A 21,815-nucleotide genomic window follows, 5' to 3' on the forward strand; every position below is an offset into this window, starting at 1 on the left:
TAATAGCCTTATTCTGTAGTCTTGCATTCATTTTAGCTTCTAAATTTGAAGTTGTTCTGTTTCTCTTTTGATATAATGTTCTAAATTCATCTTACTATAATCACAAAAAATATAGAACATACAATTTCATTTTTTCACTTTGTAAAATCTGCGGTGAGATTTGTGAAAATTCATAAGCATATGCTATATAAATGTACTCTCCAGGTAACCTTGTTACGATTTAGTAGAGCCACACTCAAACACTGATCTTACCTTGTGAGGTAAATCTTTAGATTCTGCCTGTTTTGGTTGTTCTCAAGTGCCTGTAAATAAATCAGATTTTAGGGCCGGTGCCGCGGCTCAATAGGCTAACCCTCCACCTGTGGCGCCAGCACACCGGGTTCTAGTCCCTCTCGGGGCGCTGGATTCTGTCCCAGTTGCCCCTCTTCCAGGCCAGCTCTCTGCTGTGGCCCGGGAGTGCAGTGGAGGATGGCCCAAGTGCTTGGGCCCTGCACCCCATGGGAGACCAGAATAAGCACCTGGCTCCTGCTTTGGATCAGCGTGGTGCGCCAGCCACAGTGCACCGGCCATGGCGGCCATTGAAGGGTGAAACAAAGGCATAAAGGAAGACCTTTCTCTCTGTCTCTCTCACTGTCCACTGTGCCTGTCAAAAAAAAAAAAAAAAAAAAAAAAAAAAAAAGAGTCAGATTTTAGGAGAGGGGTGTCCACAGTTTATCTGAGGCAGATTATCTCCTAATACAAGAATTCCATCATGTCTTCTTTTATCAAATGCCATTATCTTGGTAAAGCTGCCTTTGTTTTCTGTATCTGCTGTCTGTTTTATTTTGGTTTGGTTCTTTTCACTTTTAAAACTTTTTGCTTATTTTTTGAATTCCTATAACTTATTTGTTCCCATTGAAGATTGTTACTTTGCTCGTTCTTTAAACACATAATGCACCAATTTTATCTTAATATGCACTTAATATGTATTTGTCCATATGGCCAAAATTGAGAACAAAGGTAGATTGTCACTCCCCCTCTTCGTGGAGGAACGACACTAGACCCTGTGCTGTTCTTTCGTCTGCTCGGCCCTTCCCGGGATTGCTGCTGGTCCTTCCCCGGTTGGTTGCCAACCCCTCCACCTCCGTGGAGGGGCGGCTCCCCCTGCCACTTTCCCCGCTTCTGCGGGGGAGCAGCACACCACCGGCCGGCTCTCGGGGGCTGCTCAGGTGTTCCTTCAGATGTTCCCGGTGCATGTTGTTTCTCTCCTCCTTTATGGTCCTCTTCCACCAATCCCAACTCTGCTACCCACACGCTGAGCACGCTGCTCTCCTCCAATCAGGAGCAGGATCAGCTCCTGCAGCTTATCAGTCAAACTGCCGAGAGGCAGCTGCCTAGAAGTTTACTCCTCCCCAGCGCCATGTTGTGGGAGAGCAGATGCATAGAATAAGTCTTAATTCCAGTAACTTAGTCTAGTCTCAGTTGCTCCCCACAGTAGATCTCTCAATTCGGATCTCCAAAGTGAAATGAAGACATTAGCTCCCTTGCTTCCTCTCACTATTCACTGTCATTTATTTAGTAATATTTGAGGTACTAGATACAAAAATAGTTATACATAAAAGTTTCTCCTTTTTCTCCTCTTTTCTGTTTCTCATCTCCCAAAACATTCATATTTGTGTTTCTGCTATATACATATAACCAGTAGAAAAACTTGCTTTAATATAGTTTGCTATACAGACCATTACAGATGTAATCTATTTTATGGATATTTTCAAAGAAATGAATGTATTTTCTTGATGCAAACCTATTTTCTTGTTGCCATGTCTTTGTTTCTATTTGTTGGGCTTACTCTCCAAGGTTTGTTCCCTTATCTTTCTACTTTTTCTGAGTTTCTAGATAAAACAACTAAAGCGGCAAACAAATGAGTAAAACTACACCAAATCAGTGGCTTGACATAATCTGACATTTTTCTCCTGCACATTTTAGGAACTTTTCTTTGTGATTTACATTGGAAAATCTGAATATAATGTCATGGTGAAGATCTTCACTGGGCATGTCTATTTGACAAGGCTGAATCTGCAAGACTGACTTTCAATTTGTGAACAGAAAACAAAAAGCTTTAGATTAGAGACAAAGAAGATTAATAGAAAATAAAATTCACTTCAAATACTTTTGCAGGAGAAATTGCACATCTACATTCTAAAATGTACAGGTGATTGAGCCCTTTTCATTTTTAATTTTTAAATGCCAAGGGCAATTCTCATTATGTATCTGTGATATCTGGTTAAAAATTATGTCAAACAATCAAAAGGAATGTGAATATATTTAAAGTTAGGTTAACATTGAGATTAACAACAGCTGCTCTCATTTCATAATGGAAGAAAAAATAACTCAAGGCAAAAGTATAAATTAAATAATTTCAATCTGATGTTACAGGTTGAAAATATTCACAATGAGTTTGTCCTCTTTCAAATCGTTTTCAATATAAATAAAATTTGCCAATTTCCTAAGAGAAACTTTGAATAACATTATTATTTTTGTCTTATTAAAATGTATTATTGGTGCCAGCGCTGTGGCATAGCAGGTATAGCCACTGCCTGCAGTGCCAGTATCCCATATGGAATCCAGTTCAGGACCCAGCTGCTCCATTTATGATCCAGTTCTCTGCTTTGGCTTGAAAAGGCAGTGGAGGATGGCCTAAGTGTTTGGGCCCCTGTGCCCACGTGGGACACCTGGAGGAGGCTCCTGGCTCTTGGCTTCGGTTCAGCACAGCTCCAGACATTGCAGCCAATTGCGGAGTGAACCAGTGGATGGAAGACATATCTCTCTGCCTCTGCCTCTGCCTCTGCCTCTATGTAACTCTACTTTTCAAATAAATGAATAAATCTTTTTAAAAAAAAACTATCTTCACACATTCTCATAGTGATTATATAGTACATTTAAAATTATTCAAAATTTTGTAAATAGAACAATCATTAAGCAAAGCAGCAAGTATCTGAATGTATAGTACATATGCACATATAAATACATTACACATTTAAAGAGAGAGACACACAGGGACAGAGACAGAGGCATACATATACCTAACAAATGATTACAAAATGCAAGTGATGCTTTTCTTTTTTTTAAGATTTATTTATTTATTTGAAAGAGTCACACAGAGAGAGAAAAGGAGAGGCAGAGAGAGAGATCTTGCATCTGCTGGTTGACTCCCCAATTGGTTGCAATGGCCATAGCTGTGCTGATCTGAAGCCAGGAGCCAGGAGCCAGGAGCTTCTTCTGGGTCTCCCATGTGGGTACGGGGGCCCAAGGACTTGGGCCATCTTCTGCTGCTTTCTCAGGCCACTGCAGAGAGCTGGATCATAAGTGGACCAGCCAGGACTCAAACCAGCACCTGTATGTGATGCCAGCACTACAGGCAGCAGCTTTACCTGCCGTGCCACAGCACAGGCTCCCATTCTGCTTTTCTATAGTTGGGGACAATTTATCCATTGGTTAAGACTCATAACCATGATAATTCAGATAATTCAAAATTCAGTTCCATAGTATACCAATATTTTTACCTGTTTATCTCATAATTGTTAAATTTAAAGCAATGTTTAGGAGTTTACAATTCACTACAAAAACAATGTATTCCTTAACCACTTGGAGATAAAAAACTCAGCAAAATCATCTAGTGTGGATTAAAAATATTTTCTAAGTTATCATCAGTATTTGACCTATTGCCATTATATTTTGAGTAGATCATTACAAATAAATGAAACCAAGGAAACAGATGCTAACTTTCATTCAGAACTAAATCCACTTTACCATCACTTTTCAAAAGCAATCTAACTGTCAGATTTCTGACACCAAAATTGTTACCAAGTAAATCGCATAGCACTAAACTGCAAAGTGGCAGGCAAAATTTAGAACAGTAGGTTGTATATAATTAGGAGAGGGTTTATGCTTCTAAATATAAAAGTCCTACATTCAGCATGAGAAAATAAAACCTTTTGGAAAATGACAGTCTGGTTGCACTTTTTAAAACTCTTAAGACAAACATAAGGGCAAGATATGAAACACGTGTGCTCAGTTAGTAGAAGCAGGCTTTTCAGAGGAAAATATGCAAAATCATTAGTGGAACTAATTGCAGATTGATAAAAATAAGAAATTCTGAGATTCTATTTCATGGCACATGATTATAGATGTTGTTAATACACTGTATGCTTCTCTATTAAAGAAAATTGGGAGTTAAAAATTTTTAATGTTTTCACCATAAGGAAGTGTTAAATGTTTGAGGAGATGCACATAGGTACCATGATTGAACATTACACAATGTAGATATGTATTAAAACTTCCCAAAATATCCCATAAATTGTACAGCTTCTGAGTGTGTATTAAAATGTTTTTCATTAAAGGTTAAAATGAGAAAGAAGTGGGGTGGGGGCTTGCTAATCAAACAAACAAAAGAATACTGCTAGGTTTTGCTAGCAGTATTTCTTTATCTTTCTTTAAATATTTTACCTGCATGGCTTCCAAAAGTATTGTAAAGGTTTTAGTAAGAGTCTTCTAAAAATATTTGAATCTTTAAATACTCCATTAATTTGCCTGTTCTTGCAAAATATTCTAAGCATGTACAGTCAGGTAATATTTTAAGTTCCTGGTGGACAGAAAGAAAGAAGGAAATGTCTCTGTGGTCATGGCACTTAAATACTAGTGGGGGAGGTAGATGACACACAAACAAAGATATAAATAACTGTGCAATAAAATATTAGTGCTGTATGAAAAGTAAGCAAAAACAGGAGGAAAACGTGATTCAGATGAAGGGATAATACATAAAATTTAATCATTTAAGCTCCTTTGGAAGTGATCTAACATCACTTGAGCAGAGACCTGAATTAAATGAGGTCATGAGCCATGCAATGATATTAATGAAGACAATTCCATGAGAGAAGAACACAGCCAAAGACCCAGTAGAGGTCATGAGCTGGTTTATGTTAACAGGAGGAAGGTAGTGGGGAGATAAGGTGATGCCCATTAGATCACGTTATTAATTCTTTTCAAGAGATGCAGGAGAATTTGCTTAGGGTTGTTACCATGGAAATGATGATAACTAGTTAGGTTAAGAGTATAATTTGAAAGTTGTGAAGAAAGCTCAGTGGTCTGAAAAAGCAGAGAAAATTCAAGGATGATGCCAGATTGATGGCTTTATATACAGGGCATGTAGTGAGGGCTATTATTGATATTTGAGAAGTTATATGGGAGCAGAATAAAAAGTTATTGTAAATAATGAATGTGAGATGTTTTTAGATAGCCAAGTAGTGATACTAAGAAAGCAGTTGTATACGGCAGTGTGGAACTTGGGCAGACAAGAGTGTGATGAAGTGAGGTGGTAGCCTATTCATTTAGAAAGTCATTACTATATGGACTTTTTAACGCTAAGGGAATTCAGAATATCACATGTTAAGAGAGTACAAATATCCAAATGAGAGGAATGACTATTTGGGAATGAGGCCATGGATTGGGGAAGGGCACTGAGATGGTGTTTCCCGTAACAAGGGAGGAAAGCAGAAAGAGGAAGTATTTTGCGTGGAGTGAAAACAGCAATGAATGAAAATGAAGCCGCTGTTCTCTGTCCATTATAATGGTATTCACTGCCTGCATCACAACTTAGCTGGTGGTAGGGCTTGAATATTCCCTGAAACTCAACAGAGCAGGTTATATTGCTAAGAGCTAGCTTCCCCCACAGTATAATTAAAAATTGCTTTCAAGAGCTACAATCTGCATTATGTTCTCTTTTCCAATCTTTTAGGGAACAAAATATACAGTAGTATTAGTAGTAGATATTCTTTGGTGGATAATTTATAGGCTGAAAGCATTTTTGCTAACTGGGAAGAACTACATAAACTGTCACAAAATTTAATAAAGATTAATAAAGAAGCATTAGGTCCTCTGTTCTTGTTGAGAGACATAAGTGTGTGCTTGTAAAGGGAAGATAGCAGCTGAGTCATTTAATGTTAGTGAAGCGATACCTTACTGTTCTTGAGCATCCTGAGAGCAAATACGTGCCTGGAAAGAAATAACAAAGAGAGACTGGAAGGAAATCCCTTAATTATGAGAACAAATTAGGAGTACCAGCCACACCCTCTTTTCTACCAGCCATTTTCCTTCTGCATTCATATTAATTCCTATCTGTTCAGATGTCACATACTCACAGTGTGTACCTTTTATTCTATGCCCAGCTATTTTGCCCTTAACTTGACTATTTGCACATTTCGTATCTCTCCAGGGATATGCTAAAAGGAGACCTCAGTACTTCTCTGCCTCATTCCTGCTCCTTTCATTATCATCCATTCAATGTCCAGAAGTCATGCTTCACTTTGGCTTTTCTATATTTCAATACATGGAAAATCATATGTTATAACCATACTTACTGTGTATATTCTGTCCAGGGACCTCCCTGTTGTTCTTTATTTCACTTCCTCCTTCTTACCAGAAAGCAACATTCTGTTTGGACTGCCAGCTCTGTCAGCATTAACTATAAATTTTTTAAATTAATTATGCAGGGACCAGCGCCATGGCTTACTTGGTTAATCCTCTGCCTGCGGCGCCGGCATCCCATATGGATGCCAGTTCGAGACCCAACTGCTCCTCTTCCAATCCAGCTCTCTGCTGTGGCCCAGGAGTGCAGTGGAGGATGGCCCAAATGCTTGGGCCCTTGCATAGGAGACCAGGAGGAAGCACCTGGCTCCTGGCTTCAGATCAGCTCAGCGCCGACTGTAGCTGCCATTTGGGAAGTGAACCAACAGAAGGAAGACCTTTCTCTCTGTCTCTCTCTCTCTCTGTCTATAACTCTACCTGTCAAATAAAAATAAAATAAAATAAAATTAATTATACAATCCTGCCCAATTTGATCTCTCTATTTCACTCCCTGCTAAGTTTTGCATTGCCACATACATATATTGTAAACCAAAAATAGCCTTTGCACAGAGGCCTTTAGGAGGCTAAGAGAAATAACTGAACTTACCAACAGCGAAGTGCAAAATATGTGCATATGTTTGGGGAAACTGAAACTAAAAGTGTATGCTTATAGAAAGTATTGTCGTTATTATTATTTTAGTACAAACTAACTTAAAGAAATGGCTTATATCCTAAAAAGTAGAATATAAGTGCTATAACAAGTTTTCTGAATTTGCCTCCATTTAGTATGAACAGATTTCTCATAATAAATTAAAATCTCATAAATTTTTGAAAGTTATAGAAAACAAAATGCATCATCACAAAATTATGTTAGTTGTGGATAAGAAAATATATGTTCCCTGAAACTGCCTTCTGATAGTTTTATCTCATGTCTATGGATATCTACCTACTGCTACAGAGCCTATTTTAAAAGCTACCCCCTTAGTGATATCTACTTTAAAACTCAATAAGATATAATAACTTATTCTTTATTTTATGTCTACCTCTATTATAAAAACTATCTTGGGTTCTGGCACTGTAGCTCAGTGGGTTGAGCCATGGCATGTGACACCTGCATCCAGTATGGGCACTGGTTTGAGTACTGGCTGCTCCGCTTCTGATCCAGCTCCCTGCTAATGTGCTTTGGAAGAGCAGTGGAGTATAGCTCCTGGCTCCTGGCTCCTGGCTCCTTGTCCCTGGCTTTGGCCTGGTCTAGCCCAGGTCATTGTGGCCATTTTGGGAGTGAACTAGAGGATAGAGGATCTCTGTCTCTATCTCTATCTCTCTCACTGTCTGTGGCTCTGTCCTTCAAATAAGTAGACAATTTTTCAAAAAAAAAGACCTATCTTATTCAGTTTTGTATTAAAACAATTTTGTTGAAAATATATTGCAACAGATTATACTTTCCTTAAGGCAGGTACTATGGATTAAACATGTCTGCTTCCACTGAAATACATTTATGATTTGATGAAGATTGATTTTTATAATAATGTCCTAAAGCAAGTTTGTATATTCTATTAGGAAGTATACATTAGTAAACAAAAGTTTAACTGAATTCGTGCCATAAGGCTTACCTCTCTGTTAATTCAGAATCTGGTTTCTCAGGAAGAAGTAAATGACTGTAACTCAAGTACTTAGCATCACCTCTTATAGGTTTGTCCTATATAAAAATTTGTAAATATTTATAGTCATTCAAGTGGATTGTATATATAAATATTCATCAGATATGTATAAACCATATGATTATGTATGGTTCAGGATACACACATACATGTATAAATTGCAGACAATTTGTGAATTTCTTCAGAAAACTAGATTTCAAAGGGAATTAAAATGCAGCTAAAGTCACATTAAAAGAACTGATTTTAAAGTTAATCATGAATGTATTAAGAGTAAGACACAGCAAAATGGACACAACTGGAAGGCATCATGTTGAGTGAAATAATCTAGTCCCAAAAAGACAAATACCACATGTTCTCCTTCACATGTAGAAGCTAAAATTTAAAAAAAAAAAAAAACAAAAACAAAAAAGCAAGAAAGAGATGTCTGTGTGTATCAGTATTGCTAAAAATACAGATTTGTAAAGCTTTGTCTCATATCTTTGTGAAACCAGTGTTTAAAAATGTAATACCAGGGTGTGGTGCTGTCTGTGGCACCAGCATCTCATGTGGGTATCAGTTTGAGTCCCAGATACTCCACTTCCAATCCAGCATCCTACTAATGTACTTAGGAGAGCAGCAGGGGGTGGGCCAAGTGTTTGGGCCCCTGTACCCTAATGGGTGACCTGGAAGAGTCACAGAGATAGAGAGAGATCTTCCATACTCTGGTTCACCCCCCAAATGGCCACAAAAAGCTTCTTCCAGGTCACCCACTGAATCTGTTAAAAACTAATTAAAATTTAAAAAAGAGTAAGACATAAGATATTTTAAAATTCCAGGGGCCAGCACTGTGATACAGCATTGTGGTTAAGCAGCTACATGCAAGCATCTCATATGGGCACTGGTTTGAGTCTAGTTGCTCCACTTCTGATCCAGCTCCCTGCTAATGTGCCAGGGAAAGCAGCTGAAGATGTCCCAAGTACTTGGGTCTTTGTACTCACATGGAAGACACATTGAAGCTCTTGGCTTCTGGCTTTTCCCTTGCCCAGCCCTGGCCATTTTGGCCATTTGTGGAGTTAATCAGTGAATGAAAGATCTCTTTTGTTCTCTCTCTCCTTCTTTCTCTGTAACTCTGCCTTTCAAATAAGTAAAGAAATCTTTTAAAAATATAAAATATTAAAAATAAAACTCCAACTATTTTTAAGACATAACTTTCAACAGAAATACATAGAGCAACTTTTCTGAGTTTGCTCAGAATATTTTAGTGTCATGGTAGCAAACCATATGAGTTCAGTACATTTAATCCCACATCTGATTTTTTTTTTTTTTTTTGACAGGCAGAGTGGACAGTGAGAGAGAGAGACAGAGAGAAAGGTCTTCCTTTGCTGTTGGTTCACCCTCCAATGGCCGCCACGGCTGGCGCGCTGCAGCCGGCGCACAGTGCTGATCTGAAGGCAGGAGCCAGGTGTTTCTCCTGGTCTCCCATGGGGTGCAGGGCCCAAGCACCTGGGCCATCCTCCACTGCACTCCCAGGCCACAGCAGAGAGCTGGCCTGGAAGAGGAGCAACCGGGACAGAATCCTGCGCCCCAACCGGGACTAGAACCTGGTGTGCCGGCGCTGTTAGGTGGAGGATTAGCCTATTGAGCCATGGCGCCGGCCCCCACATCTGATTTTGAGAACAAATTAAGGGGATCAGCCATGGCTCCATGACTGGCCTTCAATAATTTCAGTCAAATTGTACTAGATCCTGAAGAAGGCTAGAAATGTTTCTTCTAAGTACATTTTAATTTTTATATAACAGGCTGGCACCGTAGCTCAATAGGCTAATCCTCCACCTGCGGTGCCGACACACTAGGTTCTAGTCCGGGTCCGGGCACCGGATTCTGTCCCGGTTGCTCCTCTTCCAATCCAGCTCTCTGCTGTGGCCTGGGAAGGCAGTGGAGGGTGGCCTGGGTCCTTGGGCCCTGCACCCCATGGGAGACCAGGAGAAGCACCTGGCTCCTGGCTTCAGATCAGCATGGTGCGCCAGCTGCAGTGCGCTGGTCGCAGCAGCCATTGGGGGGTGAACCAACAGAAAAAGGAAGACCTTTCTCTCTGTCTCTCTCTCTCTGTCCACTCTTCCTGTCAAAAAAATTTTTATATGACATGACAAAATTTTCTTAGAATGTTGCCTAGATAGAAAGTTTAGGAGATAGTACCTATGTAATTTCCATCATTTTTTGCAAAATGTTTTCAGGCAACAGTGAATTACAACATACAGGCACTGGGTTCCCTGTTGAATCCCATCCTTTTCCATACACACCTGTCTAATTTATTCTCTTCGGCATTTGTTGTTGTATTGATAGAAAAGACTTGACTCCAATGTAATGTATTATGAAAATATCATTATATACCAAAATTCAAAAAGCTTAGAAAAAAATTGAAAAATGTAATCTAGACGGAAGCTTTTAGAGTTTCAATGATTTTAGAATAAAAAATGATGACAGAACTTGATTCTACTTAAACTTCATGCATCACATAAGGATGTGGGCAGCTTCTTTAAAGGATATCAAATGATTCCCTATATGTAGGGACTGAACATGAATAAAACAACCTGTTTAAAACAGAGTTTGTCTCTTTTTTTTTTTAATCTGAGCACTATTAACCATTTGGGTCAAATAATTCTTTGTTATGGGGAAGTTGTTTGTACATTATAGGAAGATTAGCATCACACTTGGCCTCTATCCATTGGCTGTGAGTAGCATCCCTTTCCTCAGATGAGAAAATAAAAATTCATCCAGACATCATTAAATGTCTTCTTGAAAGTCAAACTTCCTATTGAAAAATAGGAATATCTTACATAATCATCTATAAAGTAACTTCATTGTCATTGATCTACTCAGACATTATTCACATTGACTTATGAAATATAAACATAATAATATTGCCAAGAAATTGAAGAGGACTATTTTGGATTAAGACAGAGGCAGCACAATGAATTGCAATAGTCAGAAACTATAGCATAATTATCATTAAGAACTCAGCGATATTTCAAAATTACAGTTTTTGTTTTTATTTTATTTTGAAAAAGCATAAAGATAAAGAGACGAGAAAGAGAGAGAGACAGGAAGAGAGAGAGAGGAAGAGACAGAGATCTACCATCTACTGATTCACTCTCCAAATGCCCATAACAGCCAGGGCTAGGCCAGTTCAAAGCCAGGAGCCCAAAACTCAACCCAACTCTCTCACATGGATTGCAGCTACACAAATATCTTAAGCTATCAACTGTTGCCTCCCAGGGTGCACATTAGAAGGAAGCTGGAATGAAGCCCAGAGCCAGGACTTGAACCAGGAACTCATATATGAAATGCAGGTTTCCCAAGCAGCAGTTTAACCACTGTACCAAGAATCCATCCCTATAGCAAATTTTAATACACAAAATTGTGTGGGGTATATTGTTGAAAAATTCTCTATTTGTTTTCTCCCTTCACCTATATCTGTTTCTATTTTTGAAATCTACTTAGCTCTGTTTCTGTTATTGTTAAATATGCTTCCCAATTGATAAATTTATTGTGTCTATATTAGTGTACCTGGAATATTATTTTTCTATAGCTTATTCATCAGAATGTAGCTTGTCCTCCTAAGTTTATCACAAGAAGTATATAAATATGTATTTAGCATAAATTTATGCATGATACATGTGCATACATGCATTTTTATGTATTCTATGTACATATGTTATATATGCACATAAGTATGTATGTTTGTATAGATATATATAAACATATATATTTATAATATCATTTCATTCTGTTGTGAATTGAGCCTACATACAAAATGCTTAGCAGATCATGAGGGAAATTTAATTATTCAAAAATATATAAAAGTGCAAACATGAATAACAAGCTCTAGGGTTAGTCTAAAGAGAATCCTCCTGCACATAGGAGATTAAACAGGTATAAGGAATCACTCTATATTCTAAATTGATGATCTCCAGTCCTATCAGTGGCCATGACGATAAGTACTAAGCACAGCTCATTTGTCCAATAGCCATTATTCTATCTCTCTACACTGAGTGCAGCATCGTTCTAAGGAGCAGGTGAGGAAAAGATGCAGAGGCAGTTTCAGTTAAGTATTGATCAGACATGCACACTGGTAACAAAATAAAGGTTGGTAGATGTTAGCTGAGCTATACACATACCGACTCGAAGAAAAAGGAAGCAAATAAATACTAGCGTTTTTAATTTAAGCTTGAGGTTGACAGGAGTTTTCTTAGAGTAGAAGAGGCAAGACATGGAAACATGAATTGGTTGGCTCAATAGGGTCCACGAGCAGTCCAATGTGATTAAAGGGCAAAGCATATGATAAACAAACATTAAGAGAGACTACTAGAAACACAGTCAGGACCAGATTGAAGAGATCCTATGATTCTTTCAAAGAAATAGAGTTGGTGTTGTGTAGGTCTTGAGGAACCATTGAAGAATCCTGAGCAGAGGAGTGACATGGGTTGATTTGTAATTTAAGAAAGTTAAATTACAATAAAATGTGATAACATAGGGATGCTCCATAGCCCCACATGGAAATTAATATGAAAAAATAAAATTTGAAGCATTGATAAGGTTTTTAAAAGAATATTAATATTCAAAAAGAGGAAAAGAAGTTCTTCATTTGAATCAGTATCTATTTATACTGAGCCCTATTCTTGCCAATAATTCCTTAACAGTTATGTTGCTTTACTATTAAACAAATATATTTTTATAAACCTAGTCCTACACTTTGCCAGCAAATGAGCAAATGACAGGACATATTGGCATTAGAGCTAGAATCTGTGGTTCTAAGTCATTCCCTGGATATAAAATATCTCTGCATTAAACATTTCTTCACATTTGAGAACAATTTTTCTTTCACCAAAAATTTGACATACTTGTCATGGATGTTTGCTGTTGATTAATAATATATATGCAGGGGCTCGTGTTGTGGTGTAGCAGGTAAAGCCAATGCCTGTGATGCCACCATCTAGTTTGGATACTGGTTCAAGTCACAACTGTTCTGCTTCCATTCCAACTCCCTGCTAATATGCATGGGGAAGCAGCACAGATGGCCCAAGTGGTTGGGCCCTGCAGACATATGGGAGAAACAGAAGAAGCTCGTGGCTCCTGGCATTTGTCTGTCCCAGCCCTGGCCATTGCATTTATTTGGGGAATGAACTGGTGGATGGAAGATCTTTATCTTTCCCTCTCTGTGTTGGTAACTAGCTTTCAAATAAATTTTAAAAACCTTAAATAAAAAACTAACAGGCATTCCCTAAGAAAGAAAACTGAGTATAATTTTCAACTTTAATTTTTCTTCTAATATTATTCATTGGTAGATTATTATTAATGGTCCACAGTTTCCCTGATATCTGGTCACATTAAAGTAAGCACACTATTAATAAGAAACAGACAGATATACAGACATGCAAATGGTCTGTTTGGATATAGAACAGTACAGAAATAGCTTTTAACTACATGCTTTTTTTTTTTTTTCAAAAAAGAACTTGCATCTACTCTACGTGGGCAACACAGTGACAAAGATGACCAAAACAGCACACAAAATCTCGGGGAACTCATAGACTAGTAGTGCTAATACTGCAGAAATATCGTTAGAAGAACAAAGATTCTGCCATCTTGCTTGTTTCAATGATGAGAAGTGGCATCGTGGAAAAGATAGTGTATAATTCACCTGAGATGGGATGAAATATATTCATTCCAGGCTTTGAAAACTGAAGGCGAAGGCAGAGTGTGAACACAAACGTGTGCTGTCAAGCAAATGGGGCCAGTTCTAAGTATGTGATGGGTTCCATCCGCTGAGCCTGGAGTCCACAGTGAATACGAAGAACATGAAACTGAAAGAAAACTGGAGCCACATTTAGAAATGCTGTAAGTAGTGAGGAACCACAGAAGCTTTTACGTAGGACAATCGGATTATCAGACATAAATAACATATCAACTCTGCTCTGAGAGAAGATGTCAGTAGGAAAAGACCAAGAACAAAGTAAAAAGACTTCATCATTGTTTTATTTGATTAGCTAACAGCTTCCTACCACCCATCATAACATTTAAAATACATATATTATTTCCTGTATTCTTTAAAGTTATTCCTTCAAATTGTCACTAACCCAACCTGTGTTTTTGTCAAGATTAGTAAAATCAAGATTCCCATAGTATCCCAATAAATGACACTATTAACATTTTGCTCCTGCTTTCGTGGACATTCAAGTTCTTTTTTTTTTTTTTTTTTACAGGCAGAGTTAGACAGTGAGAGAGAGAGAGAGAGAGAGACAGACAGAGAGAAAGGTCTTCCTTTCCATTGGTTCACCTCCCAAATGGCCACCACGGCCGGTGTGCTGCACCGATCTACTTCCTCCTGGTCTCCCACGTGGGTGCAGGGCTCAAGCATTAGGGCCATCCTACACTGCCTTCCCAGGCCACAGCAGAGAGCTGTACTGGAAGAGGAGCAACCAGGACAGAATCCAGCACCCCAACTGGAACTAGAACCTGGGGTGCTGGCGCTGCAAGTGGAGGATTAGCCTAGAAAGCCATGGCGCTGGCCTCAAGTTCTTTTCAAACTGATTGTATTTAAAGGTGTTTATTTCCTTTACATGCAACACCTTTTCAACTTTTCTTTGTCTTACATGCTGAAATTACATGAAGATAAAACTCAACTGAAAATAAAGAAAGCATTATAATAGGCAGGCTTTGGATTTTCCTTTTCAAGGGGAAATTTTAATGTTATCTAAGCCACAGTTATAATATACTTGAAACTTCCCCCTTGGGCTGTTCTTCCAACAAAATATGTTTAGCAGTTGTTATAAAACAAGACAACTATTTTGGAAAATAGGTTCTAATCAATGGAATACATTATTTTCAGTGCCAGTATTGAAATAATCACCTCCTTCTATAATGGGAATAAGCTACTTCATTTCACTTTATAAAAAATAGTTGTTCTTTTTCATTTGTCTTTCTGTAAATATTTGTATATGTTTGACATTTTCCAGAAGAGTTATTAGTGTCAATTGCATACTTCCATGAAAACTTGAGGAATTTATTTAATCAATAACATGTCATCAATGAAATATAACTCCTAATTCACATTGGAAATTATATTACTTTAGACTCTGAACCTTGGCTAATCTGACTCCTTTCTGCCTTATTTAGGAAGTTTTAAATCTATTCCTTATTCCCACATTGTACACTATGGAAAACATGTAAGCACTACCTTTCATATATCTCTTTAGAAAGCATGGATGAGAAAGTCTGAATATGTTCCCTTTATTAAAAATGGCTCCTAGGCACAGGTTACAAAATTAATCTTTCTACTTCTACTCCATATACTGACTTAAAATTTAAGTGAAAATCCAAAACACCTATCATGCTAAACACCATAAATTTGGTGAAGTTATAGATGCATAGGTGATTTGAATTGTGAATGTTGTGACAGTCACTACCTTAATGTATATTTCTATAGGAATGTTCCTCTATGCCTCAATGAAATAGAAAAGGTCATTATTTTTACATTTACTTTATAGAGAAGCAAGAATAAACTTTATACAAGTAATTTCCAATGGCATCTTTGTAGTGACTGATAAGTTTATAATGAAATACTAGGGAGCATATGAATTGTTCTGTATGTAATTTAAGGGTTTATTCAGGTTACTGTCAAAAAATGAAACAGAAAGCTTTCTGCTTATTGAGTGAACATTGATAGCTTTCATGAACACCTATTATTACATCCAAACATGATTGTTCTGCATCATAATATTTTATAACAGCTTCATGTATACTCTAATGTAAACTTTACTATTTATTTTTGTAAAATCTTTTCTTGAATTCTCCAGTCTATCATACAACTCTATATTTTGCTCCCTGCTTATCAGTTGCTCTTAAATTATAAACCTCAACGCGTCAAAAGTGATAAAAGCAACATTAAAAATAAGACTTTTGCAGCTATTTGAAATGGAAGTGCATTCTTGGCTTATTTTCACATAATTTGCTACTGGCATATTGACATGTAACTGATTTTCTACATTTATTTTGTATCCCAAAGCTTGGCTGAATTTATTGGTTCTAATAGTTTCTTGAATATTTTATCATAATAAAATTATATGCATTTGAAGGAGTAGATATAGTTCTGATATGACTTTTATACAACATATACATATATCAAAACATCACATAGTACCTCATAAATATGTACAATTTTATGTGTCAAAACATCTAAAGGGAAAGAAAAGAGCATTGAGCAACATAATTTTACTATATAAACTTATACACAAAAAAAAATTCTATAGGAGAATAAAATGTATATGATGTCAACACTTTTGAGCTAGTAAATCAGATATCATTTTACTTTATTACCTTGTGTTATTGTCATACAAATAATTATAAATATCTCCCACCTTCTCCTTTATCCTGAAGCCCTCTGTTAAGTGGACAGAGGAAAGGGGCAATTTTACAAGCTAGGAATGCCTACGACCCTGTTAACTGAGATGTCTCAACCATGAACAGTCCCAATCTTTACATCTTGTTCAGCATCTTGAAAAGCAGATAAAGACATCGCAGCTAATGATGAAAACACACTAAAAAATGTTCCCTAAAAATTAAATGGAAACCATAGGAACAATCATGATATCTTATAATGCTGGACAAAGTGAACTAGGTTTATTTAAAAGTCTCAGAATTGGGGCCAGTGCTGTGGCATAGTGGGCTAAGCCTCCACCTGCAGCACCAGCATCCCTCATGGACACTGGTTCTAGTCCTGGCTGCTCCTCTCCTGATCCACCTCTCTGCTACGGCCTGGGAAAGCAGTAGAAGATGGCCCAAATGCTTGGGTCCACGTATCCACTTGGGAGACATGTAATAAGCTCTGGCTCCTGGCTTCCGATTGGCCTAGCTCCAGCCATTGTGGCCATTTGGAGAATGAATCATCAGATGGAAGAACTTTCTCTGTCTCCTCCACTCTCTGTCTCTGTCTCTGTAACTCTACCTCTTAAATACATAAATAAAGTCCTTAAAAGAAAGTCTCAGAATTATTGACTTATTGGCAGGTGAAAAGATGTATGTAAGATGATCTATGAAGGGTAGAATGACTAAGCACTGCATTTGTTTTGCAGTAGACTACATGGCCAAGTATTTTAAATTACTTCTCAGTTAAATAATCATTGTAGGCACATCAATGACTACATTAACTAAAGAACCAAAAATATGCCCTAAATAATTCTAGAATAATTCACAAATTTATTATATTTACAATATCACCATAGAATTTTCCTGTCATATACACACAAAATTATTATGCTTTCCTATAGATACAGAAAACATCCTATTTGGTACTATTTATGCACCTATATACAGTTATTAAAGGAATTAGCCATGTTGTAAATAAACTGTTTTGTGATGGATTTTTGGCATATATGACTAGTGAATTGGAAGACAATTATATATGTTTTAAGGGAATACAAATATGAAAAATCAGTGAAGAAAACAATGCTCAATGAGAAATGCATGAATCACATTAAAATAAGAAAAAAGTAACATGGTTCTGAGCAACTACAACAATAAGTTAAATGAAACCAAATTCTGCTAAGGATATATGCTCTTTACACTAGTTGAATCTAACTCAAATGATGATAGATAAGCACAATTTTTTTTACTGGCTTTTAATTTTTATATCAACCTTACTTCTCTATGTGAATACAGATCTTATAAATTTTGGTAATACGATCAGAAGGTGATAAGACATGAAAATTGTCTCAAGTACATGAATCAAAACTAGGTTATTTAATATATTCCATAAATAATCAAAGGGAACAACTAAAGTTTACAAAAGATGTTGGGTAGAGGATGAATGAGAATTAAAGGTATTGTGTCCAAATTTCTTCATGTGTTTGTTAAAATCAGTGAATAAAATTTTATGTTTTTTATTTAAAGTTATGGTGATATCTACTAGAAATAGTTTCTGCCATATGTAAACTAATGCTAATGCTAATGTAATGCTAAAGCTAATGTTAAATGTAAGCAACTAAAAATTGATAAAAAGAGATGGTAGAAAAATTAGGCAAGATACTTAATATTCATTTTTAATCTCACTGCACTGTTAGTAGATGATTTGCTATCACATATCATTTAAGAGCATTGATTTGCAATCATATTGCCTTGGTTCAAACTTAGCTATGCTACTTGCAACCTGTAGCAGTGGTCAATAAACACAATATCTATTTATCTTTGCTTCTTTAATTTTGACAGTGAAAAAACCTCCATTATAGAGTAATTTAAATAGAGACTTAATTAATTAATATTTAAAATGTATAGTGCTCATCAAAAGTAAGTACTATGAAAGTGCAAAATAAATGAAAGAGAAAGAAGAGCTTGCCCAAAATATGTAAAATCGCAAATGCATTTTTAATAATACATAATATGAAATTCAAAATAGAAGTGTATACCTTTGTATACAATTTTATCTTTGTTGTTAGAAATTGTGTATAGGGCCAGCACCTCGGCTCACTTGGCTAATCCTCTGCCTGCAGAACCAAAACCCCAGGTTCTAGTCCCGGTTGGGGTGCCAGATTCTGTCCTGGTTATTCCTCTTCCAGTCCAGCTCTCTGCTGTGGCCCGGGAAGGCAGTGGAGGATGGTCCAAGTGTTTGGGCCCTGCATCCTCATGGGAGACCAGGAAGAAGCACCTGGCTCCTGGCTTCAGATAGGTGCAGCGTGTGGACTGTAGCGACCATTTGGGGGGTGAACCAACGGATGGAAGACCTTTCTCTTCGTCTCTCACTCTCTCACTGTTTAACTCTGCCTGTCAAAAAAAAAAAAAAAAAGAAATTGTGTATAATATTTATAATATTTTAGAATGGCATCCAGTACATAACAATTGTTTCACATTATGATGATAGTTTTCTTATAAATAAGTTTATACATTTTTAGGAACAAGTAGATGCAAATTTTGAGAACTTATGTTACAATAGGGAAATATTATATCACATAATATAAAATATTTGACATCAGGAGTCAAAGCAAATTCAAATTCCAGAATTTTCTGAATTTATTAGTAGTAATTTCACTGGAAAATTGAAAGTATTTTTATATTATTTTTGTTCAGATCATCCACTATGCCAAGTAATATTCTTAATTTTCCTACACTTTTAGAAGTTAAGGTGCCAGCACTGTGGCGCAGTAGGTTAATCCTCTTCCTACAGGGCTAGCATCCCATATGGATACCAGTTCTAGTCCTGGCTGCTTCACTTCTGATCCAGCTCTCTGCCATGGCCTGGGAAGGCACTGTAAGATGCCCCAAGTGCTTTGGGCCCGTGCACCTGTGTGGGAGACCCGGAAGAAGCTCCTGGCTGCTGGCTTCGGATCAGCCCAGCTCTGGTTATTGTGGCCATTTGGGAAGTAAACCAGCAGATGTAAGACCTTTCTCTGTTTCTCCCTCTCACTGTCTGTAATTCTACCTTTCAAACAAATAATAAATAAAATCTTTAAGAAAAAAAAGCAAAAAAGGAAGTTAAAAAATTCAGAAACACACCACACAAGTTACAGAGATCTCTCAGATCTGGAATTCTAATCATCAGTTCACACTAACGCTTAGCACTTGACACCTCATTGACGTAGTATGAGCCTTAAAATTCTTGAAAATGAGAAAATGAAAAAAAAAAGAAAATCATTTTTCAACTTTACTGTTGTACCCAATCATTGATCATGATTTTAATATGTATTAATCAATAGGTCTTATCCAGTGGTATTTCAGAATGATTAAGATTATAAAGTGCTAGAAGTTTTAACTTACAAGCAAGCTGTATCACAAACTTCATTTTTAAGTCACAGACCATAAAGGTCAGAAAGAACCTTGGGGGCCATCCACTTGCCTCTCCAATGTTTGTATAAACCCTTTGGAACACCCCTGTCACTGACAGATAGTTATACATTCTTTGATGTGCCAAATGATCACAAGCTTAATAATTTATAGGCAGCCCATTTTGCATCCAAACAGCTGGAGTATTTATTAACTTTTCTTCTGTTAAATTTTTTCTTTATATTCATACATTCTTGTAATAAGTGTTTCCCCATTGTCTTAAATATGTAGCAGAAAGCAAAATTACAGTCTAAAAGATGTACAATAACAAAGAAGTAGCCCAAACATTAATTGTGGTAAATTCAGAGAAAGGAAAAACATATGTTGATAATATTTAGCTGCAAAATCCGAAGGTCTGAACTCACAAAAGCATGCTTAAGAAAGTGAAAAGCACGAGCTCAGAGAAGGGGAGTTAAATTGAGACATGAAGTACAGGAGTGGCAGATGTTCAGAAGAAGGGAAGAGAGGAAAGACTACTGGGTCAGATGCAGGAAAATAGGATGTACATGATTTAAGAAGGGAACCAGAGACTGTCATCCGAAAGACCAGAAGAGGGACAAAGTCACTGAAGAAAACAAAATGGGGAAGACGCTGCAAGGGGAAACTAGAGAGTTAGAAAAAGCCAATTATGATTATCTTCCGAATTTGCCATTATCTTCTCTCTAAAGTTCTACACAATATGTATACAAACTTTTGTCACCTAAGTAAGTGTCCCCAGAATCTACCATTCTTCACACTGTGGAGAAATTGCAGTCTTCCAATTGGATGCTCTGTTGTCAAAGATGTAAGTTTTGGTTCATAATACTTTATAAAAGTATCTTGCCTGGGTGACATCAGCAGGTGGCATAAGTGGAAGCCCTTGGAGCCGGTGCCGTGGTTCAATAGTTTAATCCTCGGCCTGCGGCACCGGCACACCGGGTTCTAGTCGGGTCAGGGCGCCGGATTCTGTCCCGGTTGCCCCCCTTCCAGGCCAGCTCTCTGCTGTGGCCCGGGAAGGCAGTGGAGGATGGACCAAGTGCTTGGGCCCTGCACCCCATGGGAGACCAGGAGAAGCACCTGGCTCCTGGCTTCGGATCAGCGATGCACTGGCTGCAGCGCGCCGGCTGTGGCGGCCATTGGAGGGTGAACCAACGGCAAAAGGAAGACCTTTCTCTCTGTCTCTCTCTCTCACGTCCATTCTGCCTGTAAAAAAAAAAAAAAAAAAAAAAAAAAAAAAGAGGAAGCCCTTGACCCTCTTCTTGCCAACCAAATACACGGCAGGTAGAAAGGGGGTCTTCAAAAAATGAATGAGAAATAGGCATTCCCAAACAAGCAAAAAGCTGATGCTAACCAAAACAGTACAGGGGAGGTTCTACTTGTCAGATAAAACAGACACTAAGGAAAAACCTACCACAAAAGACAAAGGACATCATATAATGTTAAAAGGCCCAATTCACAAGGAAGATTGATCTATCTATATCTAACATTATATCATCTACACAGATAAAGCAGACACTCTCATAACATAATGGAGGAATAGAAAAAATAATAAGTTTTCAATACTCACATTCAATAACCGATAGAATAGTCAGAAGAAATTCAATAAGGAAACAGTGGCTTTGAAAAACACTACAAACCTAATAGACACAGCCGACCAAGACAGAATAGTTTTTTGTTTTTTTTTTTTCTTAGAACAGTGTAATGAAATGAGAAACCAATAGGAGAAAGAAAAGTTGAAAATTCACGTTGTAGAAAATAAATCACAAAGAATTCACCAATGGTTAACAGAAGAAACCAAAAAAAGAAGTTAGAAAATATTTTGAGACAAACAAAAGCAAAAATACAACATAGCAAAATCTATTATGTAGCAGAAACACAACTAAAAGGGAACTTTACAATAACAAACACATTCAAAAAAGAAAGGCCTTAAAATATATTTTACACTAC

This window comes from Oryctolagus cuniculus, chromosome 9, assembly GCF_964237555.1.
Source record: "Oryctolagus cuniculus chromosome 9, mOryCun1.1, whole genome shotgun sequence".
Taxonomy (NCBI): Eukaryota; Metazoa; Chordata; class Mammalia; order Lagomorpha; family Leporidae; genus Oryctolagus; species Oryctolagus cuniculus.